The 27,027-nt window shown below is 46.0% G+C and overlaps 1 long non-coding RNA gene across 1 annotated transcript; it reads right to left on the bottom strand.

The window, feature by feature from the left end:
• Positions 1-17,256: 17,256 nt before the first annotated feature.
• On the bottom strand, positions 17,257-26,301 carry LOC106740402 (uncharacterized). The gene is made up of 3 exons (XR_002092510.2): positions 25,885-26,301; positions 19,835-19,929; positions 17,257-19,652 (listed from the first exon to the last, which is right to left on the bottom strand). It is a non-coding gene; the product is annotated as an uncharacterized LOC106740402 (long non-coding RNA).
• Between the last annotated feature and the right edge of the window lie 726 nt (positions 26,302-27,027).

Raw genomic sequence — 27,027 nt, 5'->3', positions numbered from 1 at the left:
AAATATTGGATTGACACTCTGTTTATCTGTATAACTTGAGAACCTGGCACCATCACCATGTTTCAACTCTGATCTGAAGGAGCCACATCCAAGAGAAAGAAGTGCAGTCTGAGCCCTTATTTTCTCTGCCAATTACTGCTAAACTTTGTGTTACAATGAACACTTGTCCATTAGGACTAGAGTGAAATGCCTCAAGCATGATTTAGGTTGAAGTATGACCTAAGGGTAACAATCTTAGAAAGGCCATAGTCTTTTTCATCAGTTGAACTCACGGTACTTTATAAAACTGTAGTAGCATTGTGCCCATTGTACAGATGTGAAAACTGAGTCTCAGAGAGGGGAAGTGATTTATCCAAAGCCACCCAATGAGGACAGCAGTCTTATGAGTTCTGGTACCAGAAATGCCAAAAAAAAAATAAAAAAATTCTGACCTGAGAACCAGTTATGGTTCTATTTCAGAATTGAAGAATTTCTAGTCTAATGTTTGGGTTACATTGAGCTTGACCTGGATGGTGAACGAGTTTGCAAACCATTTGACAATAGTAAAGAATGACAGGAAAAAGTTTCTCTCTTTCAATATTAAACAAAGGGCTTTATTAGAATAAGGAAAGCTTTAACTCTGTGTTTTGTTATAGGGGACTTCCACTGTAGACTATGCCCACACCAGTCTTCCACCTGACTTCTGCAGATTTAGAGACATAGCATACAGCCCCAAGTCTATACCACCTAAAAGACAACATTGGGCATGTATCAGATTGTAAGCTTCTTAAGGACAGAGTCAAAAATCATCCCTAGTATTATTGCAATTACAACTACTGGCCAATGAGAAGATCCTAATTATACTGACTAACCTTCCAAGTTGGAGCTTGGAGATTCAGGGAAATCTCTGCACAAACAGGGCAGACTAAAATCTAAGTAGTTAATTAAGGTGGTCATAAACAGGTATGATCTAGAAAAGTTTCTAAGCAGTTTGGACACACTGCTGTCTTCCTATAGGAAGCTCTTGTCTTCAGTCTATTGCATTACAGTCTAATGACTCAGGATGGTAAGAGCTGCATCAAAGCATATTTCAGTGGAATAATAATCGTTTCTTTGGTATATTTTTCATAGTTTATTTACTGGATTTATTCATGCTTCTTTATAAGTAACCTGAGTTTTAGCTACTACTCAGTCATGCTACTGATGCTTATGAACTGCTAACAGGGATCTTGTCAGTAGTTCTGCACAAATACATTACATACATCGTATTTTGAACCAAAACCATGTATGGAACCAATGTCAGGGCTGAAAGGCCACTGGATAAACCTACTCTGTTCTTTATTCTCTGTTCTGTGCTCCAAGCTGTAGGCATAGTTCAAACTTTGCGTTAAGTAACAAGGCTAAGGTAGTATGGTGTGAAGGTGACTGAACTCAGTCAGGAGCTGTGGAGATTTAATCCTGATTCTGACTCCATGTGCTTTTCCATGAGCCATTGCCTCAGTTTCTTCAGCTGAAAAATAATAATCCAGGTTTCATAGCCATTGTGAGAATTCATGCAAGTAAAGCTATTTACACTAATACATTTTCAAAGATTAACAGATGCAGAGTGCAGTGGTTAGTAGACAGGATTCAGAGGAAGAAAATTCAGAAAATTCCTAGTTCAGTTTCATGCACACACTGTATGACTTTGGGAAGCTAACCTCTCTGTATCTTATTTACCCAGGCAACTTGAACCGAGGGCTGGGGGAAATGTTCAGATACCTGAACATTCCCCCAGCCCTCACTTCAATTCCCCCAGTTCAGGTATCTGAACATTCCCCCAGTTCCCAGTTCAATTCCCCAGCTCCCCGATCTTTCCTCCAGCTCTTCCCAGGGGGTGCAGGCCCCTGGATGATGCGGGCTGACAGTAAGCTGCCGCTGCCAGCTGGTGATGGTGGCATTTCTTGGCTATTTCCCCAGCTGACAGCAGCAGCCTGCTGAAACCCTGCATGCAGATCTGGGGGCTGCACCTCCTGGGAAGAGCTGGAGGAATGTTCAGAGAGCTGGGGAATTGAACCAGGAGCTCTAGCTGACAGGTGGAGCTGGCCCAGTCCCAGAGAGCACATGGCACCCTGCCGAGCTGTACTGCACCCATGCCATGGGGCAGCTGCCGTGCAGGTGCCAAGTGTGGGGGGGGCGATATTCACTGCCCACCACTGCTCAGGGGGGCTCTACCACGAGGGCCCAGAGGCCCCAATTGTGGCCACTGCAGCCAGTGAGTGTGGGGCAGGTGGGGGATGGGGCCGGGCAGTGCAGCCATGGTGCGCTTCTCCCATGGCTTGTCCGGCTGTGCCTGCCTTTGCCCCAGTGTGGGGAGGTGTGGGGGCCATGCCATGCTGCCACTTGTCAAGCTGGTGTGGGGGCTGGGCGTGATGCAGGCTTGGGTTGCTCCGGGCCACAGCAGGGCATAGCCCCCACTTCCACTGCTACCATGCCTTCATCAGCACTGGGAGCAGGGGCTCTGCCTTGCCACCACTTGCCAGCTGGTGCGGGGTGGTGCAGGATGCAGGCCTGGCAGCATTGGGAGTGGGGGCTATGCCCCACTGCCACTTACTCCCTTCTGTCTGGAGCGAGCGGTGCCAGCAACCCATGCCCCTCTGCCCCCCTCCCCAAGTAACACGCCCCCCACCTTGGCTGGGCAGCTTGTCATAACCCCAGCCCCAATGCCTCCCTCCCCCCCATGCTCCTTCACTCCCCCTTCCCTCAACCCCAACAGACTTAACAGCTGGAGGCAGCTGTCAGCTGCCTATTTAGTCTATGGCTGAATCTTTTTTTGAAGCTTTTCCGAATTGATTCGGAGGCTTCAAATCAATTCAGAGCTTTTACTTGTTCTCCCAATTTGATTCAGATTCAGAGATTCGGTCCCTGAATCGAGCCAAATCTCCTCCAAATTGAATCAGCTACTGAAGCTTCGCAGAGTCCTACTGCACAGTACTAACGAGCTACTGCAGAACAAATATCCTGTGTAGATGCAGCCAGTGTGATCTTTGTTGAGTTATTTCACTTCTGAGACTAATTATTTCCTGCATGATATTTTGTTGTTGTTGTTCATCCTTCAAATTTGAAGATGACCATAACATCACCTTTTGGTTTTGTTTGGTTTCTGTGGACACACAAATGGCTGATCAGGCCAATTTGTGCTTTGAACTGTCTACAGCACACTGAGCAAGAGACACTGCTTTGGGTTGCTGCGAGATTTGCGCTGTTTGCACTTCTGCTCTGCCTTAGCAGTTCTTCTCTAGGCATAGATGGTAGCTCCAGTATGGATGAGGCTTTGCCAAGCAGAACAATTATGAGCAAGATCTTTCCAGGACTTTGGGTCAATGTTGAAATGTTTCAGGGATGACTTGAGGGAGTCCTTCTTCTGACCTCCTTGACAGCACCTTCCCTCCTTTAGTTCACCATAAAAGACCTTCTTTGGCAGTTGCTCATCTGACATCCTGGTGACATGGCCTGCCCATCTCAACTGTGATTTCATCAGAGTGTGGATGTTTGGGATGCCTGCCCAAGCAAGAACTTCAGTGTCTGGGATCTTGTCTTGCCATCTTATCCGCATCAGCTTCCTCAGACATCCCATGTGAAAGTGGTTCAGCTTCATAGCATGGCATCTGTACACTATCTAGGTTTCATATGCATACATCAGGACTGGCAACATAATGGCTTTGTAGACCTTCAGATGTTGATTAATGCCTCTGTGCTCCCACACATTTGCATGGAGTCTGCTGAAGGCCATGCTTGCTTTAGCAGTTCTGGCATTGGTTTCATCATTGATGTGAACTACATGTGACAGTGTACTGCCAAGACAGGTGAATTTATCCACAGCCTGGAGGGGTAGGCCATTCACAGTGATGGTAGGCTCTATGTAAGGCTTTCCTGGCACAGGCTGGTGCATCACTTCTGTCTTCTTAGTGTTGATTGTGAGACCAAAGCTGTCACAAGCTGAAGAGAAATGGTCCATACTCTGTTGCATATCAGACTCAGATTTAGCATTTAGAGAACAGTCCTGGGTATGACCAAAAACTGTACCCTACTGGAGTCTGGGGTCACTGTGGTGGGACTGCTCATGGTGGAGCAGCCTCTAGAAAGTGCCACCAGGGTCAAACCCCCAGGAAGGATGAGTCTGGGGCTCCCTAAAACTCCAGCACTCGCTGTCTGCATGAGATATGGTAATGATAATTAATGTAGCAACAAACATACTATTGGCTGCTTTAAAAGTTGAAGGGGAGCTGCCACTTGGGAGTGCACACCAGCTGTTATGATGTTACAGACACACCTGTCTGTGGAGTGATACAAGCTAGCTGTCACTTTGACTTTACTCAGAATGAAACAGATTAAAGATGCAACAGTTTTGCTACCCTTGGACAGCTGCAACGCATAGGATGCAACTGCTACATCACAATGTATATCAGTGCCCTTTGATATCAGTACAAGTGTTATGCTTGTCTATAGCGTCTGGTTACATTTGTACAGACTGTTGGATTGGTGGAAAGAAAATGCTACACGAACTAATTATAATTGTGCAGTATGTCAGAAAGCGAGGCCTGGAGAATTAAATCCTCTGTTAGGATAAGGACTTGCCCCAAGCTCAACATCTGACAGGAGCTGTCTGACTGGGACCAGCTGCACCAATTACCATACTGGCTGCAGGAAGTCAAGCCTTAGGATATAAACTAGGCATGCTTTGTTGACCTTTGGCTGATCCACAGCTTACAGCTCCTCCCTTATCTCTGCTTTTGAATCCTGGCTCCTGTCAGGTTTCCTGCATTGTTCCATTCTACCCCTCCCGACCCAAGCTCTAGTCCCTGACATGCCTCAGCCTCAACTTCTGCTGTGATCTCTGTGCTTACCTTGCCCTGAATTCTTGCTGTGGTCCCCAACTCCTGCCCCAGACCTTGACCCATGAGTCCTGGCTTTTGATTTCAGTTTTTCATCCTGGTTTCTGACCCTGGCTTGACCCCTGAGTCCAGTTCCTGACCCAATCTTAATGTTAAAATCCTGGTACTAGTTTTAATCATGGCAGATTTCTTGGCTCCTAACCTTGGTTTATTTCAGACTTTGGTCCTTAATATGGGCCCTTTACCCTTGGAACCCATGTCCTGGTTCCCAACACTGTACCAGTCTACAGAAAAAATACAGCCAAGGCAGGTCTGTTGCAGTCCCCTCCACTAGTTTACACAGTCTCAGTACTGAGCTTGATTTGGGATGCATACAGATGTTGCCTCTGTGCATTCATAACACCTTTTTATGGTGGCACAAAAATAGATGTCCATGTCACTTATTGTACCACAAATTCCCAAAATTTGTGGCCACAATACAGATGCGATGAATTTGTGCCACCATTTTGTTGCAGACATCTATTTGCTTTAAGGTTAGAGAGCTCAGGCAGCTTGGAGCTGCTCACGCTCTCCAGCTGCCCCGTTCCTGTGTTTCTTAGGAATTCCCATTCCCAGGGGATGCAGGATTGGACCCCGGAAGCCCAAGAGCACCTGGGAGTGCCTGCCCAGGTTTTCCCACTTGCAGAGACATAAGCTCAGGGAATACCGCTTGGGGCACATCTCTGCAAATGGGGAAATCCCAGTTTCTTTGACTGTAGGGCATGCCCAGTGACTACACAAATGCTCTTCTGCTGGTGGGGAAACACAGGGTTCCCACATTTGCAGAGGTGCACCCCAGGTGTAATTCCACAGGAATTGCAGAGCCTAACCCTGCAGGACAATGGACAATGTCTGTTTCAACCAATAAAGTAGATGAAGTGTGCTGGGACACATCCCAACACAGCTGATCTGCTTTGTTTTGAGACGTCTGTTTATACCCTGGATCTTTAGCCTGGAGGAAGTCATGGTTCTAGGTGTGCTCAGTTTGTGGTTTCCTCTCTCCAGCTGCCAAGAGTGCAATTGAAACCTATGGTGATGTGGACAGCTGAGTCTATAAAATGAAACTATCTGTCATGGGTTTTGTAGAGGTGCTCAGATTTTGGAAAATATAAACACGTGCATAGTTTATTTATTTTTTTCATTTTTACTTTGGAAGTTCTCTCTTCTAATTCTGCTCTCATTTACGCATACGTGCAATCACAGACCTAAAAAAAAAAAAAAGGCTTTCTTTTCTCTCCATTTAAACCCATGGCAGCTCATTCTAGACTGCTTTCTAATAAATTAGGGTTCACGGCTCTACTCCATAAGGGAGAGAGAGTGCTTGTTGAGTGTAAAGTACAGGCCACAGGAGAGACAAACTCTCATTCTCCTTAAGTTCAGCTCTGTGAACTTTCTGCTTAGTTGCAGAGCTCTATACTTGAAAAGAAAGTTTTATCCTAGGCAGTTGTACTGCATGACATCACTGCTAAAGGCAATGCATTTGGCTTGACCCATTTCTTCTCAGTTATGAGGTAAGTTAATCAATAGAAATAATGGCTTAGATAAGGGGTTTTCAACCTTTTTTAACAAGTGTACCCCTTTTGGGTGCATGTGGTGCTGCCCCATGCACCCTGGGATGCACTTGGGACAGGTGGTGGCAGCACTGGGAGGGGAGTTATGCGGGGGCTACAACCACCCCAAAATTTGCCATAGCAATCCCCCTCCCCCCGCCAAGCCCTACTCCCAGTGCAGCCTGGCCCTACACCCCCGCCAGGAACAGCCCGGTGCTGCCCCGGCCCCAGCCTGCCTTGTCCCATATTCAGATCCAGGGGCACGCCTCCCCCCGTTCCCCCCCAGGGTACGCGTAGTGGCGGGAGCTGCTCCCCCATGTGGCTCAGTCTTGCACCTCACCCTGTGAAGCCAGCACCTCCCTCTGCCTCAATAACAAACTTAACTGCCTGACCCGGCTGCTCTCCACGTGTCTGGGCTGCATCCCTGGCTGCCTGTGTGCTGCACTGCGGGTGCATGTGCATACGCGAAGTTCCATGTACCCCCTATACCCTTTTAAATACCCCTAGGGGTACGCATACCCCTGGTTGACAACCTCTGACTTAGATTAACACTTCTATGAATAACTAATTCTGCTTTATTGAGCACATGAGAGCAACAGGCACAAGTCCCAGAGCATTTTAATCTTCTTGCAAAGTTAAACCAAACCAGTTTTGTTTGTTGATTGATGTCTCTGTGTTCTCACACATTTGCATGTAGTCTGCTGAAGGCCATGCTTGCTGTAGCAATTCTGGCATTGGTTTCATCATTGATGTGAACTGCACGTGACAGTGTACTGCCAAGATAGGTGAATTTGTCCACTGCCTGGAGGGTTTGGCCATTCACTGTGATGGCAGGCTCTATGCAAGGCTTTCCTGGTGCATCACTTCTGTCTTGCAAAGTTAAATAAGAGGGTGCAACCCTCCCAAGACAAACAACCTACCCCTCTCCAACTGCACACACACAAAAGGGTCACTTTGCAACAGAAATTTCTGAACCATTTCTAATTTAAAATCAAGATGAAAGGCTCAAATAGTGCCCAAAGTCTGGTCCTGTGTTTTAGTTACCATTTTATTGGGATTCTTTTATGAAATAAGATTAATGCCCCTGCTAAAATGAAAACTGGCTCAGCCTTTGCAAAGCAATCATACCTGACAACACTATAGTAAAGAAAATACAAAAGCCATTTTAAAATACGAAGGAGAATCATAGAATGATAGAAAACTAAGGTTGGAAGGGACCTCAAAAGATCATCAAGTACCACCCCCAACTAGATCACCCCAGCCAAGACTTTGTCTAGTCAGGTCTTAGAAACCTCCAAGGATGGAGATTCCACGACCTGTCTCAGTAACCTGTTCCAATGCTTTACTACCCTCCTTATGAGAAAATTCTTCCTGTTATCTAACTTAAACTCCCTTACTGCATCTTGAGACCATTGCTTTTTGTTCTGTCATCTGCCACCACTGGGACTAGTCTAGCCCCTTCCTCTTTATAACCACCCTTCAGATAGTTGAAGGCTGCTATTAAATCACCTCTGAGTCTTCTCTTCTTCAGATTAAATGAACCCAGTTCCCTCATCCTCTTCTCACAAGTTGTGCCCCAGCCCACTAACCATTTTTGTTGCCCTCTGCTGCACTCCCTCTAATTTTTCCACATCCTTTCTGTAGTGGGGGGCCCACATCTGGACATGGTACTCCAGATGTGGTCTCACCAGTGCTGAATAGAGGGGAATAATCACTTCCCTCGATCTGCTGGCAACACTCCTACTAATGCAGCCAAGGATGCAGTTAGCCTTCTTGCTACAAGGCCACACTGTTGGCTCATATTCAGCTTATTGTCCACTGTAACTCCCACATCTTTTTGTGCAGAGCTGCTGCTAAGCCAGATGGTCCCCAGCCGTAACAGTGCATGGGATTGTTCTATCCTAAGTGCAGGACTTTGCACTTGCCCTGATTGAACGTCATGGGATTTCTTTTGGTCCAATCCTCCAATTTGATGAGGTCTGTCTGGATCCTAGCTCTACCCTCCAGCATGTCTACTACTCTCCCCAAGCTTAGTGTGAACTGCAAACTTGTTGAAGGTGCACTCCATCCCATCTTCCATGCTGTTGATGCAAATATTGAACAAAATTAGCCCCTAGACCAACTCCTGGGGCACTCCACTTGATATCAGCTGCCAGCTAGACATTGAGCCATTGACTACTACACTCTAAGCCTATCCAGCCAGTTTTCTATCCACCTTACAGTCCATTTATCCAACTCATAATTCCTTAACTTGCTTATGAGAATCCTGTGGGACACTGTACCAAAAGCCTTGCTAAAATTGAAGTATATCCATCCTCTTCTCTTTCTGCATCCACAGAGACACAGTCATCTCATCACAGAAAACAATCAGGTTGGTCCGGCATGACTTGCCCTTGGTAAATCCATGTTGCTCCTAAACACCACCTTCCCCTCCAAGTGCTTAGGAATGGATTCCTTGAGGAACTACTGCATGATTTTTCCAGGGACTGAGATGGTCTGTAGTTCCCTGGATCCTCCTTCTTTCCTAAGTATGGGTATTATATTTGTCCTTTTCCAATCATCTGGGACTCATCCCAATCACCATGGGTTTTTGAAGATGATGGTTAGTGGCTCTGCAATCATATTGGCCAACTCCCTCAGCACCCTTGCATGCATCCCATTTGTCCCCATAGACTTGTACATGTCTACATTTTCTAAATAGTCCCTAACCTGTTATTTTCCCACTGTTGGCTGCTCACCTCCTCCCCAAACTCTGCTGCCAGGTGCAGTGATCTGGAGCTTACCTTCCTGTGAAGACTGAGGTGAAAAAGACATTAAATACTTCAGCCTTTTCTGCATCCTCTGTCACAAGCCTGCCTTCCCCATTCATTAATATACCCACATTTTCCCTCATCTTCCTCGTTGCTAACATACTCGTCCAGTCCCTTCTTGTTACCCTTCACGTCCCTTGCTAGCTGCAACTCTAATTGCACTTTGGGCTTCCTGCCTTCATCCCTGCAAGCCCGAGCAATGCTCTTATACGCCTTCCTAGTTGTTTGTCCAAATTTCCACTTCTTGTAAGCTTCCTTTTTGTGTTTTAGTTCATTGAAGAGTTCCCTCCTAAGCCAAGCTGGTTTTCTGCCAAACTTGCAAATCTTCCTGTGCATCATGATGGTTTATTCCAGTGCTCTCAGTAAGGTTTCTTTAAAGTACAACCAGCTTTCCTGTACTCCTCCCCCGTTCAGACTGGCTTCCCAGGGGATCCTGCCCATCAGTTCCTGAGTGAGGTGAAGTCTGCTTTTCTCAAGTCCAGGGTCTATACCCTGCTAAAGTCAAATAACTTTTCACATAGCCACCACCATCTGGCTTGCACTTCCACTATTGCTTTGTATTGCAGTGGAATGATAGAGGTTTCTGTGTCACTGAATTGGGATGTCTCAGCTTGTAAGAACATGCATGCAATTTTTCCTTCAAGTCAGAAAATAATTGCTGCCTCCTGATCATGTGCACTGCTAGTTCAGAGCTGTTCAGCCTCAGGCTCACTTAAAAAAAATAACCACACTAGATAGAAGCTTCTATTTTCAGTTTAGTAAGGAAATAATGTACATGGCAGAGTACTGTAAAATTCATTTGGTGAATAGGCACTCCCCTAAAATTATTAGGAATTCATACCTCAGATGATTTTTCAAATAAAGTAAATGTTTGTCCATGTCATACTTTCAGTCCTTTCATCTCTTACATTCTTATTTTTTAAAATAGCAAATAAAATTCCTGCATCCCTATTAGATAACTTACTAGATTGAACAAACCACTTGCTTGAACTTTTGTTCGACCTTCTACTAGGATTTATAAACACCGGTGTAGCCTTTCCTTACTGCCTGGGTGCATGGAGATGTGTATGAAACACAATATAGTTTGATACCCAAAAGCCAACACCCATTATAATCTGGAGTATAATATAGAGCGGATTTATGCTACTGAAACATGACTCCTGATAATGAGAGAGAGGCATTTGTTGTAGAATTCCTATCAAAGAAAACTCCAAAATTGAATGGCTTCTTTAAAGTGGAAAGAGTTAAGAAAAGACTTTGTTTAAACAAAGAAAGTGTGGGGTAGGGCTTCTAATGGAAACTTTTCAACATTACAGAAACAAATATTAATTAAATTCAGCCCCAAAAACCCTATCTTTAAATAAACAAAGGTGACAAAGGCAGTCTCTTTAAACCAATGAGAATTAAGCCTTATGAGCAAAGTGTGGTAAGGGGCATGGTGTGACAAGGCTTTTATTCATTTGGTTCTCCAAATTTTTGGTTTAAAACAGATTGAATAGTTCAACTCACACCTAAATTGAGTTGGCAAAGCATGAAGCCAAAGTGGGAAATCCTAGTGGGCGACTGTGATGGCACAGACTAATGGACTAGTGCTTCAGGAATGCAGAGACTACCGTGCTCCCACACTGAGCCTCACTAGAGCACAGTCATACTGGAAGCAACCCACTATACTATTTTCATGAGTTATACTTTGTTTTGGCCCTCTGCACTAACAGCTTACAACAATTAAATACAACAATTGTAAATAAATGCTAAAATTACAGCTGGGCCTAAAACAAGCCCCCACTTCTGTCCATTCCAGAAATTGGGGAAATTTCAGGACCAGGATCAGACTAATGTGCCCGAGTTGCATCTAATTAATGATACTAGTTAAACTAAACTCTGGTTTCCTACTAAGTGGCTTTTACATAGCATAAACCCTTCCTTATTCTATACAAGGACTGCAGAAAAAGCAAGCTATGAGCTAGATTCCACCAATTGCACTGGCTGAAGGGAACTGGCAGAGGCAGGGCAATGGCAGTGTTAACCAACATGCCTCTTCCTTCCATATAGTTGCTCCAAAGTTCAGGGACATCATACCAGTGCAGAAGAAAGCAGGGCCTACTTAGTCACCCAAGCAAGTACTCCCTTACCTGCTTCTGCTAGTACACTTCTTTATTGGGACAAGGGGGTCCTCAGACCTCCAAAGGAGACGGGGACTTCTGGCCTGCTGACAGATTTTTAGCTAATGGTATGATGGGATCTGATCCCAACAATCACATCTCCTGTCATGCTGCAGGTCCTGCTATGTGCACGTGATTTTGGGATCAGGGATCAGATCCTAATTGCACGGTATTTGCCAGCACAAGGGGAAGCCTAGCCTCCTGATCCCAGGCTCCTTCTGCACTGACAAAGGTGCCCAGCAATTATCAACTGGCTCCAGGGACTCAATGGATGGTTTGAGCCTCTGGAGTCAGCCACCCATCAGCTGATTGAGGGCAGCATGGGGACTGCACCAGAATTTAACTGGGGTGTACTCCCCAGGCTGTCCACAGTCAGCTGATCAGCAAGCAGCAGGGACCACAGGGGGCCCACTTGAGCCCCATGCAGTCTCCATGCTATCCCCAATCAGCTAATCAGTGGCAGCAGAGACCAAACAGAGGCACATTTGAGCCCTGGTAGGGTCTACCCAGCCCCAGGTTCATTTTAAGGTGCGATTGAAACCACCCAGAAAATTATTACACATTTTTTGTGTAATAATTTTGTGGCTGGTTTCACTCTTTGTTGCACCATTAATTGCCTGAACATGCAGCTGGTTACACTTTAAGACATGATTAACTGAAGGGGCAATGCATAGGGGGTGCGTATTGGGGCTGTGCAAAACGGTACCGTTCCACTTCGACTTGCGTTTAGATGGAACAGCATTTCATTTTGAATTTAATTTCGATTCAAAATCGCTGTTCCGTTTCGTTTTGTGGAAACAGTTTTGCTGTTTTGACGTTTTGCCCATAGGCTATAATGGGGAAGCTCAAAACAGCCTATAACTTTGTCATTTCTGCCCTGATTTGGATGAAACTTGCAGAAATAATAGCCCCTTCTGGGGGCATGAATCCTGCCAAGTTTCAAAGAGATGGGTGTAGGGATTTCGGGAAACTGTACCTCAAAGTCTTGAAAGCAAAACTCATGTCACGTGTATATGTTAAGCCACAGTGGGGTCAAAACTGCAGGGATGCTAGCCCCTGCAGAGGCCACAAAGCCTGTCAAGTTTCAAGGAGATAGATGCAGCAGTTTGGAAGAAACTGCACCTCAAGCTGCAAACACGCAAAATTTGTGACATGGGTGACACTGTGCGTGTTAAGGCACAGCAGAGTGAAAGCTACAGGCCTGCTAGGCCCTGCTGAGGCCACGAAGCCTGCCAGCTGTCAAGGAGATAGGTGCAGGGGCTTCTGGGGCTCTGCACCTCTGGCTGCTGACAGACAAAACTCATGACATGGGTGGGTGACACTGTCTGTGTGTTAAAGTGCGCCCTCACTCAACTGACACCAAGACAGAAAGCAGGCCAGTTCAAATAATGCTGCCTTTTATGCAGTTTCTCCATCCCTCCCCGAAAGCACTGGGATTAGAAGAGACCTCAGGAAAGGACGACAGTCACTAGCCAGCTACACAGTCAATAATGAGAGCACTCCTTCCCCCCACCCTTCCCTCTTCCCCCTCCCTCTCCTTACTTTAGTTTCTGTTTCCCTGCAGGCAAGCCCAGCTTGAGCTTCAAAACTTGAAATGTTTTGAAAATTTTGAAATGTTTTGTTAGGGTAACGATATGGATTTTAGGGAGCACCGAGTGTTCAGCTGAATGACGGCTTTTTTCTGTGTCTCAGCAAAAGCTGCTGGTCACAAGGCGGGATGATATATTAAGATTAACCTTGCAAATGCTTAGGCAAGCAGTTTTCTAAACAAAGTCATAGTGTTAGAGCCCATTGTATAAAAAAGAACAAGATGCAGCCCACCAGCTATCATCAGGAGATAAAGCAGAAGCAAGACCTTGGAGATGGTACGGAAGGCAGCAAGAACCAGAAAGAACGAATGATTGACTAAGAGTACCTGAGTTCATGGCCTTACGCATGCGCTGTTAGCAGAGAGATGTGTAAATGAAGGAAATGCATAAACAATTCCATGCTAATGAAGTAAACAGTAAGCTGAGGCAGAGCTTGAGATGGGAGGAGAAATGGGTGGAACCCAAGGAGGGACATAGGTGGAGTGAATGTTAATGAACATGAATTAAAGTGTATAAAATGTGAAAGAAACTATTGTTTATGCAGGTCCCCAGTTTGTTGGTTTTTTGGGACCTAGCCCGAAGCTGTCTCCATTTTGAATAAAGCTGTTGCAAGCAATGTGTGCTAGTGTTTGCTCCCTGCTTGCTCTGGCTAATGAGTAACAGGATCCATGAGTAATTGGATCGTCGTCTCCCTAGTCATTGGGTGCCACATGGAGTTGGGGGTGTAACAGTTTTGACTTGCCTTGTTTCATTTCAAGACTGTTTTGAAGCTCTCTGTTTCATTTTGATCTCGCTGTTTCGAGCTCGAAACAGTGTCGAAATGAAACTGCCCATGAAATTTTGCACAGCCCTAGTGCACATGGGTACATGTGCACCCCCTGAGCATGGCAGCACACCCTCTACAAAAAGTGTTGATGGCACCTGTGGGCAGTTGCCGCTTGCCACCCCCCACCTCTGCCGTTGGCAGAGTCTGTGGGCAGTCAGCTACCTCCGCTGGCTGCTGCCAACGCTGCCAGTGGTATCTTTGGGTGGTTGCTCCCTGCCCACCGCCAACAGTGCCAGTGGCATCTGCGGGAGCTCCACGCTTACTGCCACTGTGTTCCCGCCTTTGCCCTCCTGCTGCCACCAACATGCATTGTTCATGATTAACTGGTTGTGTGTTTTAGATGTAATGTCTCCCAGAAGCCCTAGTGGCCCCTACTAGAAGAAAATAGAGCCTCCTACCAATGCCCATGGCTCAAGGTGGATTTGGACTATATGGCAGGGTACCAAGTCAGGGTGCATCTGGGACCTGGTATTACCAGGATGCTGTCCTGTCTTCACTTACATATATACGTGGTATATATATGTACATTGGTACAGCCTCCAGCCATCCTCTTCCTTTCAGTGAGTGGAAACACATGTGCACAAACACACACACAGACACCCCACCTAGAACCTGGGCTGCGCTATTAGTAACCTAGTAAAGCGCTATTATAGAGCTCAGCTCTGGGAAGCTACTTCTTCTATCAATGAAAACATAATAAGATGCCAAAAAAATGGAACAAATGTTCTGTGCAAAGCTACAGACAGACAAAGATGTTCACTTCAAATGTGCAACAAACAGAGGAGTGTATTCAGCCCCTTCTATTTCATCTGTGTCTTGCAAGCAATGTTCTCAGAAGAATCTGTGAAACTTGTACTCACTGCTGTCTCAGTTAAAGGTGGAGTTGTCTGTCTCAACTCCCAGTGTCTGCCTGCCCGACACAATGCCAGTAATTTGTATGTGACCGCTAATACTCCCCACAGTGTTTTAATCATGGTTTACTAGCAGTTATTTACATACACATACATAAATGCTATACAAGAGAGCAACATACAATTTTTTCTAAACTAGATGTCTCCTATCTGTACCTTCTAAGACTTGGGGGTTATAGTCCAATCAAAAGGCTCTAAATCAGGGCAGGCAAAATATGGCCTGTGGGCCAGATCCAGCTCACCAGGCAATTTCATTTGGCTTGTGGGTGCCCACCGATTAAATGTACCCTGCTCAGTCTGCATGCCTTGCTTCCACCCTTGTGGGTGCAGGGGCCTGGCCCAGCCAGCATGCAGCTTCTGAGCGAGGCTGCTGCCACTGCTGCAGCCACTGGGGGATCTTCTCAGCTTCCCCGGTGTCCTGCTCATGTCAGGTACTAGGTAGAGAAGTAGCAGGGGTGGGAGGGAGCTGCAGCTGGGCAGAAGCATGGAGCCTGCGCCCAGGGTGGCGGCAGGAGTGTGGAGCTTGGGTGGGCAGGTTGTAGGTGTGAGGGTAGGTGGGGGCATGTGGGGACCCCCCCTACACAGTCCCCCCCATGGTCCACAGTCCCTGTCACTGGTGGCAGCAGCATGTGGAGGCACTCAGAGTGCTCATGCCCCATGCAGGACTGCTGCCCGGTGGTGCATGGCTCTGGCCAGCACTGCACATGGTGGTAAGGAGGGCAGCCAGGCTGGACCACCTTTATCACATGGGGCTGCCTGCCATGCATGTGAAGGTCCTTGCACTCACACACCACCAGGGGAAGCCCCACATGTTGGAGCCATCTGCCTTAGTTGTCGCCTGCCGTGCAGGTCCTGGCACTCTGTTGGAAGTGGAGGGGAGCCCTGTTCCCTACTTTCCCATGGAGTCTAGGACCTTCATGGCAGGGAGTGGGGAAGGCAACCGCTCCATTGTGCAGGGCTTCCCCCATTGTTGTACAAGTGCTGGGAACTGTACGTGGGCTGTGTGAAGCCCCATGTGATAGCGGCAGACTAGCCTGGCTGCCACTTTGCCACCACTTGCAGTGCTGGCCAGAGCCATGTGCCACCAGGCAGCAGTGCTTGTGTGGGTCCTGAGTGCCTGCTGCTGCCACCACCGGTGGTGGGGGCTGCGCACTATGGGGGGTGGGGCAGGAGAATGTGGTGTGTCATATTGCTGTGACTCCAGCCCATGTAGGCATACCCAAACCAGCTTTAACATAGATAGATGAAGGACTGCTAGCAGCCTAGCTGTGGCATGTGCAGCTCAGTGCACACTAACCACACAAGTATTTACTCTGCTCTCAGATAACTTGTGCAGTTAGCTGCAGCATCCAAAAGGTCAGCAGGATAGTGATACTGGTACCCAGACTAGCTATTTTAATAGTTAGTTGAAGCATGTCTAGGCTGAAGTGACTGTAGCTTGTGTAGCCGTACTCCGTACCTTCTCCTCACTCACTGTGGAAAGAAAGATGCAAGCAAAGGCACTTGTTTCAAGTGTTCCTTGGTTCAAGAACCTGGCATGTTCATACTTTATCCCCAGGAGGCCTTACATACCCATTCCCACTTACATGACCTAGACCTGGAAATGTGGTGATGAAGCTGCTTTGGGGATGCATCCCCATAGCTGCTCTCAAATGCACTAAAGACAGAGGCCTTCACAGCAGCACCCCTGGAGCATGTCACCACCCCATTTGGCATGTACAAGCAGGAGCAGGGGGGCAGGGTACGCTCAGGAGCTGCCCTCCCCATCTGCAGTGCAAATCCATCTATAATGTCCATTCTCTGCACAAAGTTTTGGTATAGGGAAACTTCTTGTGTTCTCCACCCTAGTAGCTTAAGAATGCAGTGCTTGTCTGCATTGGGTATTAGGGGTGTGCAAAATGGGCTGCATTCTATTCGGATTCAGATTCAGCCCAAATCGGGGACAGTGATTCAATTTATTGATTCGGATCACTGTCCCCAATTTGATTTGGCCAAATCTGAATCTGAAGATTCAATGCTGATTCGGAGAATCAGTGATTCAGCCATAGACACAGCTTTAAAACTTTTTTCTACATACCTTGAGGTACCAGGTGCTGCTCATGAATGCTGTGATGGTGGGGTGGATGGAGCGTCCCACAGGAGCATAGGCAGGGCCCCCGCATGCTTGGTGGCGAATCCAGAAGTGGACTGGAAGTAGTTCCGAGTCCACCACCAAGCACACAGGGGGGCCCCCCACACCTCCCCAGCTTGGTGATCAGCCACAGGCGGACCCCTGGTGCCCCCCTAGACCTAGGAGACACGAGTCACTGAGCTAGAGAGGGGCACGGGGGAGATGGGGTGGGCACACCTGCACGCTCCTTGGTGGACCCGGAAGTGGACTGGAATTACTTCCTGTCTGCATCTAGGTCTACTGCCAAGCATGCTGGGGACCCCGCTATGCTCCGGTGGGATGCTCCATCTGCCCCAGCACCTCAGCATTCACGAGCCACCTGGTACCTTGAGGTATATAGAAAAAACATTTAAAGCTGAGTCTACGTCCGAATTGTCGAATCTCTCCAAATTGATTCGGAGGATTCCAATTCAATTTGGAAAGATTAAAGGGTCTCCTGATTCAATTTGGATTTGGAGATTTGGCCACCGAATTGGGCTGAATCTCTGGTGAATCGAATAATTGACCAAAGCTTCACACAGCCCTATTGGGTATCTCTATACTGCCCAGTGTCAGAAAGCCCAAGACAGGCAAACTGCCCTTTTCCCCATTTATGTTGTTATTTCTCTGACACGTGTTAATCCCCTCATTACCCATGCACATTGTCTTTACTGATGCGTGTGTGCAGTGAGATTTAAGGGGACATATGCCAGGTTCCATACTTGGTAGAGCAATTCTAGGAACTGGTCTTTGGTGCATTGTGGGACAGCTTGTTTTCTAAATGGTCCCAAAGGCACAGTGTTTTAGTTTTTTTAACCCTCCATCACAAGTGGCTATTTTGGCTCAGAGTGCTGCAGAAATGGCCAGAATCACTGAGCCATTAGAGGAACTCTTCTACCTGTGACCCAACTGTTTATGATGTGGAACAGTTCTTCATAGGGTGCATCTACACAAGAAGTTAAATGCGTGGTAGGTTAAACCACAGCAAAAGTCGTGCTATTGTGCTAATAAGCAGTAGAATTAATCTACTGTGCATTAGCATCAATCAGAAGGCATTTAAAAAGGTTACTGCACTGTACATTTAGTTAGTACCTGTTATTACAAGTACTAAACTTAATGCACAGTAACCACAGCACATTAATGTACATGTAGACGTGACCATAGAGAAGTTGGAAGGATTTGGGGGATTACAGGAATGTGTAAGGGCTCTAGACACAGATAGCATGGTGGAAACTAAATTTGGGAAACATGCTGAATGCTGCACTTGCCCCTGTATCCTCAAATGTATACTGGCATTTGTGGAGATAAAGACCTATTATAACTTAGTGAAAGGATGACATTTTGCAAACATGGGATATCCCGCAGTGGCTTCAGGACTTCTGCTAAGGAAACAGATGTTCATGGACCTGTGTGAGTAGCCTACCCCAACCATCTATCAAAGCACAGAATAGAGGGATCCAATACCAGTAAGTAAGTAGATTGCAATTTCTGTCTAGAACCCAACTGCCAACAACTACTATAGGCCCAAGACTACGTAGTTTATTGGCAAGTCTACTCTAAGGCTGCTGCTGATGGTGCAGATATGCAGTGCTATTATGGAAGTTGTTTACCCGAGGGTTACTAGCATCAGAGACAAGGTATAAATAATTGAGTTTCAGGCAATAGTGATCAATGTCATATATGTGCCCACAGGACTTCCCACTAATATATATCCCCAAGAACCATAACTCCTTGGTTTTGAATAAATATCAAATGTAACTCTTTACGCATGCTAGCTTGGGACACGGGGTGCTACTGGCTTGGCTTGTGCTGACTTCTTGGTTTTTAAGAAAAAACAACAAGTTCAATAAAACCTTTTGGCAGCTTCCTGCAGCTTACAGCAAAACCTGACTGCAACTTCCTGTTTCTTTGTAACTGAGTGGACAATGCATTCTTTAAAAGAGAACTTTCCATGTATATATTTGTGAGTAAAAGTTAACAATGAAGTCAGATCAGTCCACTGTTAAAAAGTAAGTGTGTTTTTTAAACTTTCAAAAAAGGTGTGACCAGGAAACCACAATGCAAATGAAAACTAAAAAGTGCTAACAAAGACAGCAGGTTGCTTCAATAACGACAGTATCTGCTACCTGCTGTGTCTCTCTAGTTTTCCTTTCCCCTCCCATCCCATTTGGAGGATGTGGTGCAAGTTTGTAAAGAGGTTAGGAGAGACTGAACTATACTTGGAGCTCTTCAAGCCCCAGGGAACCACTGACCAAAGCTGATCAAAGCCTGAGGGGCACCAAATCCTCCTTAACTGTAATTTTAAATGGCAATCTACTAGGAAATCCCACTGCCTTTGCAACAAAACTCTCCTCAAAAATAAGCAACCAACCCCTGCCCCAACACAAAAAACCAAACCAAACCTCATACATCCACCCACCCACCCATAATAAACATGGAAAACAGCACTTCCTGGGGTGCGATTCTGGTTTGTGAAATTTTACTTGTATGGGCCACAGCTTCATCACCGAATAGTACCCCAAGACTTCCTCCAGAACGTCTGATGGAACAGTTTGACTGATGGGTTGCTCTGGATTCACCACAAATTGAAGTCCCAAAAATCAGAGTCACTTCCTAGGAGCCCTCTACAGAAGCCACCAATCCCTCTTTCACCTTGAAAAGGCAGCCCCTATTTAGGGGGATGGAGTTGTGGGAGGCAGTGGATTTGCTGCTTGGGGCACTGGCAAAGCTCCACAAAGCAGGGGCACAAGGTGGGGACATGTACTGAAATGCAAAAATGTAAACCAGACATTCAGTCATCTTGAATCAGGCACCTTAAGTAATCTTCCATTGAAACTGCTCTTGCAAATTCCCAGTAAAGCAACTTGGCTTGATGTGATGCGTAATGGTGATCTGCTACTGTGGCCAAAATGATGATGCTTAGAATCTTCCCTCCAGGTACTCACCAAAATGCACGTATGCGCTTTGGGTCAGCTGGCAGCATCTGGGGAGCACATCCTCAACTCAGCTAAATATGGGTTAGCCAGCAATCTGAAGCAGTCTGTAAGAAACAAGGGCTAAATGTCATCCAAGGGCTTAGCGTGCCATCCAGATTCCAGGGAGTATAGAGGGTGGAGGGGAAGGTATACAGAAGAAAAACAAACACTGTAGTTATGGGAATATTAGTAGAGGACATTCTTCGAGTCCTGTTACTCATGGCTATGATGCAAGTACATTGCAAACTGGCAGTGGGGAGATGCAAATAACACTTGAGGTAGATATGTGGCCAGAATCTGAACAGAGCCTTCTGGAGACAAGTACAGTCTAAGCCAGAAACAGGCATAGGGACGGTCAGTATAGATGATATGGTGGCATAGGCAAGAATGCAAGCCCTGCCATACAAGATACTTGGAAGCAGAGTTTTGAAATCTTTCCTGTACCTCATTCAGACAGATCAAAATCCTAGGCTTTGGCTAATACATTTAAAAAAACTGCCACTGTCCCTTTGTTAATCAAAACAATGGTTCACTTTCAGCAAAATAACAGTGTGTGGCTTGCTGTCTGGGGAGTTTATTTGATCTAATTATTAGAGCAGACAGTAGGCTTTACTTCCAAGACTATGTACGTTTCTGAGCAAGTTAAGATCCCTATTTTCCAGTTTCCTTTCCCCTCATTTAAGTGTGTGGCCTTAATGACATACCTTCCTCCTCATTTTTTATGCTGTACAGCATCTTAACTTGAAATCTGTTGTTACAAGGTGCTGCCATGGGTTTTAAATTCTTTCTCCAATTGCAGGTTAAAGAAAAATGACTTCTCGTGAAGGAGAGTATTACTGACACACCAAGTACAGTTTATGTGAGGAAGCTGGTAAGCGGCCAACAGCATAACTCCCGACAGATCTGTTATTTTTTCTGCGCCTCCCCTCCCTCCCAAAACAAGAAACCCTTCACTGACACTGGACAGCAGCTGCCACATTTCCACCCCAGAGGCTGTTATATTTTAGGGATACGCGGGAGGACAATGCAACTCCTGTACACCCACAGTCAAGGTTCTATGATTTATTATTACTGCATCATTTAAATGTGCATGTATTACTTGTGTAGCCCAGGTAACTTGGGTATATACTCCCCTTCTCCAATTGAAGGGGATTGTTAGCTGGCAGGTGTGCTGTGGGGTGGGAACTGCATACCGCTCAGTTTCCCTCTGTCCCTATAGAGCCAAGTCAGGACAGTCAGGGGACTTAACTATATACACATTTATTTACATTAACTTTTCACAAGGGAAAGGAACATGGATAGAAACATATGTACAATGCATATATAAGATATCTAAACCAGTAACATAAACAATACCCTCTGAGTAAATGACATAAAACCTTATACCAGTGCTCCAGATACAGGTAAGTCACAGGTAAGTATCTGATCTGAAACAGATAAACCCCAAAGATAAACTCAATCCCGAGGAGAAACCCCAATGCCCTTGGGCTTTTCCCAAGCCCTACAAAGCAGCTGGTAACTTTAGGGGGGCCCTCTCAGTGGGACCTCCTCTCTCAGGAGCCCTTAACTAACTGGGGGCGGGGGGGGGGGGGGAACTCCCCTCCCCTGTGGGAATCCTCTTTTCCCTGCAACTTCCCGCTGTCCCCTGGAACAGGGCTCCGCTATGAAGGGCTTCTGGGGCTTCTGGCTTGGCCCCGTCAGCTGGCTCAGTAGCCTGATCAACATGTGGCTCACTGGACTCAACCTTTTGCTGTGGGTTGGAGGCCTGGGCTGCCTCATGCAGCAACAGGCTTGGTCCGCTCCCGGACCCTCCATGCAGCGCCTCCTGCACCGAGCTCCCAGCCTTGTTCCAGGGGTTGAGGACCTGAGCCGCCCAAACGCTCCAAAGGTCCTACTCCATGCACTGTGTCTCTGGCCGCACACCAGAGGTTGCAGACCTGAGCCGCCTCACACAGCTCCCAGGGTCTGGACGCCGTGTGCTGTGTGGCATACCGAGAGCCCTGCTGCTAGAGCCATCCGCCATTCCCCACTGATGGAAGTCTTCAGGGGCGCTTCTGGGCTACTGCTTCACCCTGCTGAGCAGCTCTCCTCAGCTCTTCGAAGCCCTGCTCTTCTCTCTTCCGGATATGCTCCCCTCATGCTGGGCACGCAGCTCCTGTTATATGCTCCAGGGCTCCGCCCCTGAAGTCTTCTGGACCTGAGTGTTGCAGTCTTCATGCAGGTCCGGGGGGGGGGGGGACTCCTCTCCCTCTCCCCTCAGGAAAGGGGCATGACTGAATGGGGAGCAGGGGGGCCATAGGGAACAGCGGGGGCCACAGAAAGTGGTGGCAGGGGGAGTGACAGCAGTGGTGGAAAGGAATGCAGGAGGGAAAGCAGGGAAACAGTGGGGGAGTGGCGGTGGCGAGGTGGAGCACAGAGCCCATGCTGATACCCTGGGGCTGGTAGAGACTCAGGGTGGGGCAGCAGGAGCGCTGAGCCTGACTGCGGGGTCTGCTTGGCTGCATTGCACATGGTCTGCAAGAACTGTACGCGATGAAGTCAGCAGTTCAGCCCCATCTCTCTCTTTCTCTCCCACCCCATCCACCATAATCCCAGATCCTTCCACAGCTCCCACCTCAAACGCATACCCCACATCCCTCCACCATACCCAACCACCCCCCAACATGCACCCTCTTCCCACCCACACACATATAGTAGGACTGTATTTTGAGCTATTTTGCAATCACCTTTAGATAAACTTCGCAAACACATAAATCAGTACAAAAATATTTTTAATAAAATTAAAATAATTTATAGTGGATATTTTATTTTTTTTAATATGATTTGGGTTTTTTTTTCTGGCTTCAAGATTGCAGCACTCTCTGTCCCGAAAGGAGTACTTCCATGGCAGGAGGAGAGACTTCCTGTGGCAAAGGTCAGGGTTGGGGGCGACAGGGGGCAGGGCTAGCCAAGCAGACCTGGACAGCACACCAAAACTTGGTAAGTGGCCCTCCATCCAAAATAATTGCCCTCCCCTGAGCTAGCCTTTTTACTACCAAATGGTCCATCATAAATACAGTCTATAAAAGCTAACAAAATTAATATAATTTAAATTATTTATAAAGAGAGATGTTTATTTACATCTTGACAGGTATTCTCCAAACTATCATATTGGTTCATAGGAAAGTAGGAGTGGAAGGGACATCATTAGATCATCTATTACAGCTCCCTGCTCCCTCCCTGACTAAACCATCCCAGCCAAGTATCTGTCTAGTCTGGTCTTGAAAATTTCCAGGGATGAAGATTCCACAGTTTCTCTAGGTCAGTGGCTCCCAACTTTGGGTCATGACCCAAAACAGGGCCGTGGGCGTCTGCCCCTCCCACTTCCGGGGCTTTTCTGGCACACGGTCCCCATGGCTCTTGCTGCCACTCTCACTGCCGCTGCCCCCTGTGATGCTGGCCTGGCCCCTGGCTCTGCTGGCACTGCCGGGCATGAGTGAGTCGGCAGTGGGGGCAGGGGTTGCGACCCGTATTTAGGGTTGCAGCAAAAAAAAGGTTGGGAGCCACTGATTTAGGTAGCCTGTTCCAGTGTTTCATCACCCTTATAAGAGGGTTCTTCCTAATCTCCAATCCAAATTTCCTGTATTGCAGTTTGAGGCCATTGCTCCCCAGTGTTGGCAGCAGTAAAAAAAAAAAAGAGGTATTTGAAGACAGTTTATTGAATGCCCTCACTCCCCAGTTTTTTCTTCTTCAGACTAAATAACCCATTTTTTCAGCCTTTACTTAGAAGTCATGCTTCCCAGGCCTCTAATAATTTTTGTTGGCCCCTGCTGGACCCTTGCCAATCTTTCTTGAAGCATGGGGCCCAAAACTGGTCACAGTCCTCCAGGTGAGGCCTCACCCATGCTGAACAGAGTGGCAGAATTGCTTCCCTTGATTTGCTAGTGACACTTCTGTTAAAACAGCTCAGCATGCTGTTGGCTTCCCCCCTCCCCCACAATAAGAGCACGTTTGCTGTTGCACACACAAATTTCATAAACCTTTTTTATCCATTAGCTTAGAATTGTCCAAGTGATGTAAGTTTTTACTAGCAGGAAACTCAAATTCTTGGAAACTTTTTATACGCAAGATTTGAGTTGTACCCACATTCAGCAAATAAAGTATTTTATTAAATACTTTATCTACCACTTTATGTTCTACCACCATTTCAACTATTTAAAAATCCATTCCTTTATTAAATTGGATAGCAAAGAGCAATGCACATCTGTTAGCATAATGAATCACGTGTTTGTGACTGGTCATTCTTATTGGATAAAATGCATTAGTCCGTATTTATTTCACAAAAACCCAGTATTAAAATTGGCCACCTGGACTAGCAGCCTCAACAAAGAGGCATGCAGGATGAATTAACCTTCTTCATTTCCAATGTAGCTTTCAGGATAGGGGTGTAGTATACTGGAAGGACAGCATGGAGAAGACTATATTCAATGGGAGATTCTTGTTAAATTATAAAAGCACAACTTTAAATTCTGTAGCTTGTTTCATTGTTCTAGTTGAATCTTTGGGGCCCACTATTTACAATGAAAATGTGTTAGCTTACCCATACCATGTACTGCACTCGCTAAAAATTCGTAACCACAAATTTGAATTCAGGGGACAAACCTATAATGCTTGGGGGGCTAGAAAACACTTGCCCTATGGAGCGCTTGTTACCTAACAGTCTGCCCTATAGGGCTTCTTGCATGTGCTTTGATATATATCTACTAGAGACAGGATATCAATTATATGGCCCACTGATTTGATCCTGTATAGCACATCCTACATTATCTTAGCTCATAAGAACATAAATAACCAGAGCCTCATATGTGAGAGAGGAACAGTGACTTAGCAGTGCTGGCACTCTTAGGAACAAAGGATCCTGGATTGCTGCATATTTTGCCTTTCATCAATGACTGCCCTAGTAAATCTCTATTACCAGCCTCAGTGGGAACAGGCTGACTGACGGTTATTATTTATATCATCATTAGTGCCCATCCCTCAAGCTAATGCTAAGGGACCAAAGAAGTGGTTGCAAAAAAATGAAAAAAAAACATGATAAAACAAAGTTTTTAAATCACCACCCAGCCTACTCCTGCATTTTATTTATTTATTTTATTTATCGGTAGGCAAATTCTGTATCTTGCATGTTTATTCCATAGCAGAAACTAATATACAAATAAGCAACTGAACACTTTCAGGATACCAGAAAAAGCTGACTAACATGCCAAAGAATATTTGGAGGGGATAGAAACTGCCAGAGCTGACTTGAGGGTCTTAAAAGAAGGCATTTAATTTTAGTTATCAAATGGTAAGGTGGTTGATTGAGCAATTCTGTGCCGTAGGTCTACATGGTCTTACTGGCATCTTTGCTGAAAAGGACAGATCTTGGTTGTATGCTACTTCAGAAGATTTAATTGGTAGGGGTGACAATGGATGGAAAGATCTTTGCATACCACCACGATCCCTCTGCACCCCATCTTCAGACTACTCTAGATTAATTTTTAGTTTGAAGTTCGGTAACTCCTGCAAAGCATGACACTTTATAAACAGATTATTTTGAATTCTAGCTCATAAGTTCAAGCGGACTGTATCCTTAAATATCTGTACACAGCACTTTTCTGGAGTTTAAATGAATAATATGCTTTCTTTGTATGCAGTTTGTTTTAATTATTTTTCCTATACTAAAAACTAACTGAAGAGCACTGGCACCAATACCAAGACATTACTAATGCTCCACTAATAGAAAACACATTTGTGGTGGTAGTGGTAGCGGTATTTCTGATGTTCTATATATTGCCCAGCAGAAAGCATTAAAACATTAATGAACTACAAATATTACAAGTTAATTCCTTTGTTCTCTGCTATGTAATACTTTGGCTTCTATAAAAATGCAAGGACCAGTGAATCCTTGCAAAGGAAGTGGAAGTCTCGTATCTTTCCCTCATATGAACACTGAAGATGTTGTGCACCAGGTTATGAGCAGTCTAGGCTAGGTTAATTACCTGAAGTGCAGATGTAGTCCATGTTGCCTTCACAGGGAATTGGGGCCCAGAGGGTCTGGTGTCAAACTGGATTCACAAGCAGTAGCTAATAGGATAAGCCGAGGTCAGAAGCCAAAGCCAGACACAAAGCAAGCTGAAAGTTAACTGGGATCAGAAGCCAAAAGTCAAACCAGAATCACGAGCAGAGAACCAAAGAACACCAAGGGTCTTAGAGTCAGAAACAAGAGTCAGAGTAGGGAGTCAAAGCCACAAGACCAGCAAAAAAGCACATGGGAGGTCTGGAACAAGAACTTTCACTTTTTCCCCCAGGCAAAAAAAATGTAGGCAAGGCTTGGTTTTTAAGAGTTGAAGCAGGTGGGGCCTGCTGCCTGTGGTTTCAGGGGACTGACTGCCCTGACTACCTCACTCAGTCCAGCTGGGACCATGGCATTGCTCCAGGCTTGCTGCAGGTGGCACTTGTTTGGGGGAGTAGTTGCCCTAATCTTTTGATTGGGATCTGCTGGGTCCATTGTTCTGGCCTGGACTCATAAAAGCCTTTTCAGTTTGGTAGAATTACGCCAATGTAATTTTCCCTTTCCAATCCAATAAAGGACAAGGAATGACTAAGCAAAGCAAAGCTGCAGTGCCATCAAGGCCCATAATTGTCAGCAGGAATGGGGGGAGGGAAGAAATCATGGAATGTAGGACTGAAAGGGACCTTACCTTCTGCATCTCCCAGTTGAGTTCCCTGCTCTTTCAGGCACAATGTTATTAATCCTTTTCTTAAGTTTATCCAGCTTCCATTTAAAAGCACTTGGATATTTCTGTTCCTCTTTCAATTTCCAGTCTACATTTGTCTGTGGCCATTTTATACCCAGTGTTCATGTGCCAACATTGTCCTTTAGCTTTAACAGCTCTCTCCATTCCCTGATATTTATTCCAGCTGTATTTACAGACAGCTATCCTATTGCCCTCCAACCCCTTGTTTTGTTAGGCTAAACAAATCATTCTCTTGCTGCAAGTTAGCTTCTCCATACCCTCCTTCCCAATATCAGCTATCCCTCTGCACCCTTGGTCAACATGAGTAACTACTGAAAAGTAAGACAAAAGTAGTTGTTTTATTTTTTGCCACGTTTAGATTATCATAAATCTCTACCCCAACTT

Source organism: Alligator mississippiensis, chromosome 13 (genome assembly GCF_030867095.1).
Source record: "Alligator mississippiensis isolate rAllMis1 chromosome 13, rAllMis1, whole genome shotgun sequence".
NCBI lineage: Eukaryota > Metazoa > Chordata > Crocodylia > Alligatoridae > Alligator > Alligator mississippiensis.
The sequence above is the reverse complement of the archived record's forward strand: the minus strand, read 5'-3'. Positions and strand labels throughout refer to the sequence as shown.